At 34.6% G+C, this 9063-nt stretch overlaps 1 long non-coding RNA gene across 1 annotated transcript; it reads left to right on the plus strand.

Moving 5' to 3' along the window:
- The first annotated feature begins 616 nt into the window (after window positions 1-616).
- Window positions 617-2197, plus strand: LOC113285546. Its single transcript, XR_003328723.1, has 2 exons — window positions 617-731; window positions 1390-2197. It is a non-coding gene; the product is annotated as an uncharacterized LOC113285546 (long non-coding RNA).
- Window positions 2198-9063: the final 6866 nt, after the last annotated feature.

Genomic DNA, 9063 nt, shown 5'->3' on the forward strand with positions numbered 1-9063 from the left:
GAAAAGAAAAAAAAAATAGTTTCAACTTAGCTGATTTGATGATGACGATTCCATTGATTCCAACGATCCCAAAACAATCCTTCAGGGATTTGATAGCAACCAAAAAAAAAAAAATCAAAATCTATTGCCGCAGGGTTAGAGCTTGTGGTGATAACGTGTTTGAGGAGAATTATTGATGAAACAAAGAAAGATAAGAGGGAGGAGAAGAACAATCTTTTTAGGAGATTAGAATAGAAGCATGTGTTACATTGTATCCTTTATATACAATCCTAATTACCTACTTGGACTGCACATCCATGGGCCGTAGGCCCTGTAACAACAATATTATTTTGGAAATAATATTAGTTGATATATCAAAATTTACATATTTTTATATAATTTTGGATTTCGAGTATATTTTGTTGATAGCCAAATTAAATGCAAGAAATATTTGCATTTAGAAAACAATTTTTGGGAAGCTTTTTTGATTTCCACATAAATATGGATATCTTACTCAAAAAATGCAACTTGCCTAAATTTCATTGTTGACGAAACTGCTTTCCTAATTTGTGGGGTTAAGAATCCGTATTCCATTCGTTTATTTTTTTTTTATTTTTTTTTGTTTTGTTTCCTATTCCTTTTTTTTATCCTCTCTGCAAATCTTTTACTCATAACGATGTTGTTTTTTATCTGTACAGGATTAACAAACCCTTTTGTAAACTCTCGAAAGAAGATTTCTTGATGCAAATCAGGTATTTTATTTTAATCGTCAATATAAATTTTGTATTTCTTTTAATATCAATTGAAAGTGTAATTGCAATTGTTTTCTTTTACCCGAAGTTTGGAGTTGTAATTAGGAAGATTTTATTACGATAACTGTAAATGGACAATGGACATTGGATTTTGTTTTTAATTCATATGATTGATTCAATTTTATGGTGATATCATGATGTGCATTGCATATTTAATTTTATCATGATGAAAATATTTTTTTTTGGTAATGTTGAAGTTGTTTATTTTTTGTTTTGTTATGTTTCCCAAATTAATAAGATTTAGTAATTTTAGGTAATTATTTTCAAAAAAAAGTGGTTGGCTAAATAATATTTCGTGGGCCCAAAACATTTTCTTGAAATTCTATTGGATGAAATTTAAAAGGGTGGGCCAGAATCAACCGGAAGCTCCGGTTAACCACGTCGCTCGCAAAAACTCTGTTTTTATATAAAGAATTTAAGATAATAATTAGGATAAATGCAAAACCTTAACAGAAAAAGGAAGAAATTGGTTTAGATTTTATAGTTATTTAAGATAATTATAAAAAGGTTAATTATTATTTAAGACAATAATTAATATAAATAAAGATTATGATAGTTTTTTTTATTGAATCTGGTTGTTTTTCTTGGATTTATACAGGGAAGGTACGTTATAAAGATAACTGCGAAACCCTAAAGCTAGATCTACCCTCTACATATAAATAGAGGTTAAATCCTAACTCAAAAGGTAAGGATTTGTTAATCCTTTTCCACACAATACACCTGTGAAGAAACTTTCTCTGATTTTAGCATCAGAGTGTTTTTTGCAGGTACCCCACCATTCAACATCAATCACATCAGCAATTTCTTATGAAGTTGAATCAGTAGTTGGAGATCAATCAATCGATATCAATCACAATTTCATCAGCATCTTTGGTGGATCAAATTTAAGAAGGAGATTTCATCCATCTACACGCATCTCGAAGAGTGTTGGGATGAATATTTTTGCACCAACAAGTAGCATGTTTCCTCGCCTAAAATTATACTTGGAATAATTTGCTCATTTGTAAAACTTTTTAGCGGCCGTTAATTGAAAGTCATAATCCCCTCAAACAATTATTCTTCAAGCACATTGTACGGATAAGTTTTTGATGGGGCATTTTTTGATGGGTGCACGGGGAACAAATAGTATGTCGACATATTTTTTTCCTAATACGAAATAGGTATCTTAAGAATCTTAAGAAGGCATAATTGGAGGATACTCTCAGATATTTCAGGTTAAATAGGGCTGGATTTTGGTTAAAAGGGTAGTTTTAAGAGTGAAAAGACCATATTGTCCTTTATCATAATAAGAAGAAAAAGAAAACCTAAATCATTTTGTATCCCCATTCTCTCTTCTTTTCATAGTGCCGATTCTTCCTCTTCTTTCCTTTTTTTTTTGTTTCTTCCATTAATCATTGATTCCAAAATTTCTTTGTTAATTAATATTTTCTATAAAAATAAAACCGCGAATGAAATCGTTGATTAATATTTATTTGATTGATTTTTTGGGGTATAAATCAAAAAATTGGAGTTTGAATTTCAGTTTCAGGGTCTCCGTCGGCAATGTCTGAATTCAATGCAGATTGTTGCACAACAAATTTGGCGTATACAATTTTTGTTGTGATGAAGCTCTGTCAGGATACTAGTGGTTATGAGACTTGCATGTGTCCAAGAATCACATCATACCACTTCATAGTTCTTATGCAATCAAGAAGTCACTTACCTACGTTTTATTTGTTACTAAAAAACAACAACGACGGTATCTACCGTCCTTGTTTAGTTTCTGATTGACCTGTCTCGTATTTGACATAATACTCGTGAATTGTTTTTGCAGCCTATTGGTTGTGTCATCCTCTAGGATGGCTAGGGTCTCTTAGAAACTCTTAGCTATAAATTTAACAAGAATATAACACAAAATATAGGTCCCCGGTTTACTTGCATCGGCAAGCCATACTAGATAACACAAAATCTAGATAACACAAATAATTGGTCTCTGAATAGAAATTAAGGACTGTCGGCGACAATCAACAAATAATGCAGATTTTGGGTCAAGGCTATGCCGACTGATAATTACACCTATGTTGGCTGCACTATCAACTTTCGTCATTGCCTGCATCATTTCGACAATGCCGACTGTACCTGGTAAATTGGGGACACCTGATGTCAACATGGATAAATGATGAAGACAATACCGACTCTTAAGAGTCGGCATTGGATTCATCATTCATCTATGCCGATTGGAATTCCGTTTCTTCATTTTTGACGAACCAAAACCCAAAAAATGACATTTATCCTGATTGATCGCCACTAAAATCTATCATTTCTCATAAATTTATTCTATAACTAACATTAAAAGATAAAATTAAAATCTAAAGTATAATCTTTAACATATTTGGGGATAGTCAAGGGCAGTTTAATCATTACTCAATATATTTTTCTGGATAAGGAGTTATTCAAATTACTTTAGCATCCCTTAGCTGTGCCTTCTATCTTAATTGGTTAGATTTTATCTTTCATATTTTAGAAAACAAAATTCTTCAACCATATTGTGGAACTTTTTAGCCAAGACTGACGAACACTTTCTGCAATTAATTAGAGGAGAATAAAATTTGATCCCGCGCTGCGCAAGCAAAAATTGAACTAGCATGTGTACCACCGTTAGATTAGCAAGATGTGATGTCATCAACTTTTAAACTTAACTCGAGTTACTTTTTGGATTTAAAGTTGATCTGATGGATTTTTCCAAATATTTCGTATACTTTTGTTTTTTCAAGTACCGTAGTTTTACGACACAAAGATGAGCAGGTCGCTGGAAAGAAGATCGAGATCTGATGGTTAATAGATGTCTGTTAACTATGATGCTTATGATTTCTTTAGGATATGATGATGTTGAAGATAATTAGGTTAGTTTGGAGATTTTTTGGTCTCTGTAAGTTCTGTCTATTTAAATTCATCCTAATTAATATCTTGATCAACTTAAGTAATTGATAGATTTTTTAGCTCATCTAATTTTGTGAACTGGTTCTTTCGAGATTTAAGACGTAACAATTGGTCTGAGGTTACGTCCTAAAGACCTGAATTGTTCATGAAGGTGCTCTCGAAAGCAAAAAGTCAATTTGGGACTTTATTTCCCATAAAGTCATCATCGGATCTTCCTTTAGAACATGAACTGATTGCTAAAAGGCCAAAGTTATAAGAATGTTGGGGGTGTTTTTCAAAAGTAAAACATTATACTTCCTAATCGGACGGAGTGAGTAGGTTAAGAAGTCCGTAGGACAAACTTAAAATTCTCAAAGTAACTAGAGTTAAGTTTATAATATGATGACGTCACATCTCACTAATCCGACGGTGGTACATACGCTACTTCAATTTTTGCTTGCGCAGCGCGCGATCAAAATTTTTTCCTAGAAATTTTAGGTTTTGGTATTTCCACTTTCTCTTTCTTTGTTTGACCATCGAGAAAGAAAAACAAAATACTTGGAAGAAGACGAGGACATTTTTGGTAATTTACCAAAAAACAAAAGAAAAAACAAACACCACACGTGTATCTTTGCCGACTAAACTAATTTAGATGGAATATGTAATGAAAGGAGGTTTTACTAATTTAATCTTTATAGAAAAGATAACTAAAATTATAATCTTCGCCAGTGGAAGTAACGAAAATTACTCCTTATTTTTCAAATATTAATGTGTTGCTTAATTAGAACCCACGTTTGAGAATACTTACACGAATTTTGAGATACCAGCAGTTACATGGAGCTAGCTAAGAGGGTATCTTTTAAATGGTGAAATCACCATATGACCCTTTATTTTTATAAGAATAAAAACAAAACATAAAAAGTCTAGAACATCTTATCACCTGCTATCCTGTTTCCCGTTCAACTGTTGACTTCTCCTCAATGGTCGTGAGCGGTTCACAGTTTTAGTAGGTTATTACCATTATATCTACATCGGTTCTTCCATGCCCGCATAAATTTGTATTCTACGGATCCAATCATAGTTTCCTACTATAAGAGACCACGCTTGGGTACTTATCATTCCACCGAGCAATAAGCTTTTTCAAGTTGTCTTCATATCTAGTCTCGGTGATGGACCAAACCAAGGAATCCTACTTTTCTAGAAACCTCAACCATTTTACATGATTTTTTGTAAGTTCTTGTCTACTTTTCAAACCAAGGAATCCCAGTCTCCTAGAAAACTCAACCATTTTTCATGATTTTCTTTGTGTTCTTCGTCCACTTTGTCTTGAACTTTTTTCATCTCGTTGTTCCGGTGATAGTCGGTTTATGCAAATTTCTTCCTCAAGTGCTTATTTCTTTGACTTCTTAATATCCGCCTTTGGTGGTTCACTAACACATGGCAATTTCTTTTCACTTTGTTCACTATGTGGAATGTGTAAAGGAAGTTTTGTGTACGCTGGAAAATATCGGAAATCACGGTCATTAATATGTTATCATTGTCGATTATTTTGACAAGTAGAAGATCATTTTCCCGGAAAAATAACTTCAATTGTTGTAATGCCCGAATATAATCATAATCCTTCTCGTTTCTCATAAAACACCAACCCAACGCCACCGTTACCTTTTCCGGTGTATGACCCACGCTGTTGAATATGGTATTTATTTGTCTTGTAAATACAATCCATCATAAGAACCATAAAAGAATGACTGATCCAATTACGCCATCAGCGGATAAGCAATGAATATTTGAAGAACCTTATCAGCCGGTCCAATTTTTTCCTTGTGTGTGTAGTTGTGATTGGTTGCTAATTTTCATAAATTTTGCATAACCGACCTACCTTGCCAATGTTCCCTTCTTATAATTGCTTCCTCATTATAAATTATAAGGAAGACACGTCAGTTTCATCCTTCGCCTTGATATTGCTAAGCATTTGACTTGGCGTGGTGCGTGTTTTAGTCAATCTCTTTACTTCCTCGAATTCATGAGGTTTTAGCTTTGCAACTAAGGAGTGTCCAACAAAAGACTCCGGATCCGGATGGTCATGGAAACAGTACTGCATTTTACTTTCCATACGTTTCCCTTCAAATTGAATATAAACTTGAAGGGGCATCCATCCTTCCTCGTATTAGACTTGTGTAGTCCATTACTCTTCTTGTGATATACATAATCCTTTCTCTTGTGGATAGCATGCGACCCACCTTTCTCGCAAGCCATCTCAAACCGAATATCCTTGCCTTGATAGTTTCTCACAAGTACACACTTATTATAGAGAGTAGTATCTTCAACTCACTTAATTTCCTCATCTTCACTCGTGAATTCCAAATATATTGCATACTTCCCAGAAGTATCTGGACTCAACTCTCGCACAGGCGTAGGGTCTTCGCCATAATGAAATACGATCTAACAAAAAAAAATAGTGGGAGGAATATAACAAAGTGTCGGCATTGTCGACAAGATAATACTAACACCGACTGCACTATTGGATACAGTCGGCATTGTTGAAAAAGAGAATCAATGCCGATGTTAAACAGTCGGCCTTGCACAAAATGGTTTTCTATGCCGACATATACCAAAAGTCTCGGCCCAATTTCAAGGGACAGTCGGTATTGTTTCTGAAGATATACTTAATGCCCACTGTAAAGCAACAATTGACATTATTTTCTTTCTTCGAAAATGTCGACAGACCCTTGATAAATTTGGGAATACCGTATGTCGGCATAGATAAACGAAGACAATGTCTATTTTTAAGAGTCGGTATTATCTTCATATTTTAAGAGTACCGATTGTGAGTCTGTAACTCCACTTGTTTTGCGGATCAAACCAAAAAAAAAGTCATATTTAACCTCATTTGGAAACATGCCTATTAACCTCATTTGGACACATGCCTGATTATTCAGAGTACTTGTGTGGCTCTTTACTTGTTCTTCCATTCTCATAAATCTCTTGATTTGAATCTTGATTTAGAGTCTTTTCATGGATGAAAGTTTGATTCTCTTCAAAAGGTTTTAATTGAGAATCCTTAGCTAAATTAATGTAAGCACCTTTTTCTTGGTGAGATGGGGATTCCTCGACGTCAAATTCATCACTAGAATCTCTTATTCACTGATGTAGTTTTTTAAGTTGTAAATAAAGTTCGTTCAACTCGGACTTGTGTAGACTCAATTTCAGACTTAATAATAGAAAACAATAAAAATAAAGAAAATATATACAAAAGGTTTGTCACAATGTCGAGAGATTACTGAGACTCAGGATTCCACCAAACCTCATACCATGTGGTTCAAAAATCAATTCTTAGACAATTATAGCTCTTGTTTAGTGACTCCAATTCTTTGCTAGGGTAGATTTTAAAAAGATTAACTGTAAATCACTAGCATGATGCATCAAAATCACTTAGACCAAGCATACATCATCATACGACTTCACAACTAATTAAGAAAAATCATAAAACGATTAAATTAATGCAAAAAGTCATAAAAAGAATTAAATATAATTACCACACGTATGAAATATGGCTTCCTCCGTCATCCCAGTGTTGGGGTTTAGCTCCTCATATTAATCATGATCTCAAAATATGTGTTTGTTGCTCAAAATATGATTAAAAGAGTGAAAAGTAATAACACAGACTGTTTGCAACAGTGTATTGGTGTTGCAAAACAGCTGTTACAATGGAACTGTTACAGAAAAACTGTTGCTTTGTCGCTGATTTTAAAACCCTAGAATAAGACTGCCCTGAACAACTTAATGTTCTTCAGCTGTTAAACAACGACAATTTTCTGGGACTGTCTACCGAGGTTCAATGTTCTTCAGCTGTTCTTCTTCTTCAACAGCAGCAGCAGCAGCAGAAACAGAGTTTGGTAAAGCTCTGATTTCTTCTTCTCTGGCTCTCCTTAGGTTCCCAAACTCTCGACACCTCTTATATATGACCCAATACATCTATTTATATCAAAAATACCGATTAAATCTCTCCCAAATCTTCCAAAATCTCTTTCCTTCTCTTCACGGCCAAGTTGCGACAATTTCTTGTTTTAGGATTTCTACGCGTTTCTGAGCTTTCCTTTTTATTCTAAACTCTTCCTTAGATAGATACAAATCTTTGGGAAGGTTTACAGCGTTTTAATCACTCTAAAATTCCCTAAAACAGGTCACACACGTGACTTTCCATATTTTCTTGTTGTGAGAAAAATCCGTCGTTTGAGCCCATTCTAATCAATTTAAACACCCATATCAGATTCCTAGACCCATAAGGAGTCTATCCTATGAAAATCAGAGGTTTAATCGACCTCAAACTCCTTCAAATCACGATTGCCAAAACTGCTCTTTAACTGCATTTTCCCCCCCGCCAAAACCTGATTTTTGAATGTTGAAGATGGTTGCCCCTTATCCAGAGTAGGGTTACGATTAGCAGATGCCTGGAAATGGGATTCCCCTTAGTAATTAGGTTACCCCTTATCCAAAGTGAGGGCCCGAATAGCAAATGTCCTCCCATGAACGCAAAAAACACTTTTCGAGCCAATTTCGCCGCAAAATATTATTTTTCCAAAAACACCTACAAAGACATAAAAAGCCAAAATAAATACAAAATCGAGCACTAACAATATATACAATTGAGATTATATCAGACACAAAAATGTGTCTATCAAATACCCTCAAACCTATTATTTGCTAGTCCTCGAGCAAAAATAAAATAGAAATAAAATCCTAACTCACTGTCGCAGGCATCGTCGATTGCATTTAGCGTATGCAATAAGCCTTTAAACCCCTAGGTGTCCCTAGTGGCGGAGTGTTGTCTCCGGAGGGCTTACCATAGGTATACCCACAAAACCTTATTACTCCAGACCCTATCTATCTACACAGAACCTTGGAAGGCACTAAAGAATCTCCTTGGTTGGCATACTTATTGACTATAGGAGGAAGTACCCTGATGCGAAATTCCAATTGTTGTACACGAGTTTGCACTCAAGCATACTAAAATTCATATGAAGGACAGATCTCTACTCAGATAGTCGCACTATGGACATCAATATCCAGAGTCAAAACTAATCACATGGATAGATCAAGAAGATGGATATAGAAAAACATAGATGGTTTTGATGTTTACTAGGTGAACGGTGTTTCTCATATCTGTCTGAAGGCCTCCGCCAAAATGAACCTATCCTAATGGACTGAGATACTAGTCTGACTACTATCAACACACTGGCATATACAAGGGAACTAGTGATTGATAATCCTAACTCTAGGTCAACACAACTGGCATATACAAGGGTTCCAGTGGTCGACTTTATTGAATTTATTCCAGTTGGTCTGATGGTCTGGTCTCTTTTTTTTTTCTTTT

Source organism: Papaver somniferum, chromosome 6, assembly GCF_003573695.1.
Source record: "Papaver somniferum cultivar HN1 chromosome 6, ASM357369v1, whole genome shotgun sequence".
Lineage (NCBI taxonomy): Eukaryota > Viridiplantae > Streptophyta > Magnoliopsida > Ranunculales > Papaveraceae > Papaver > Papaver somniferum.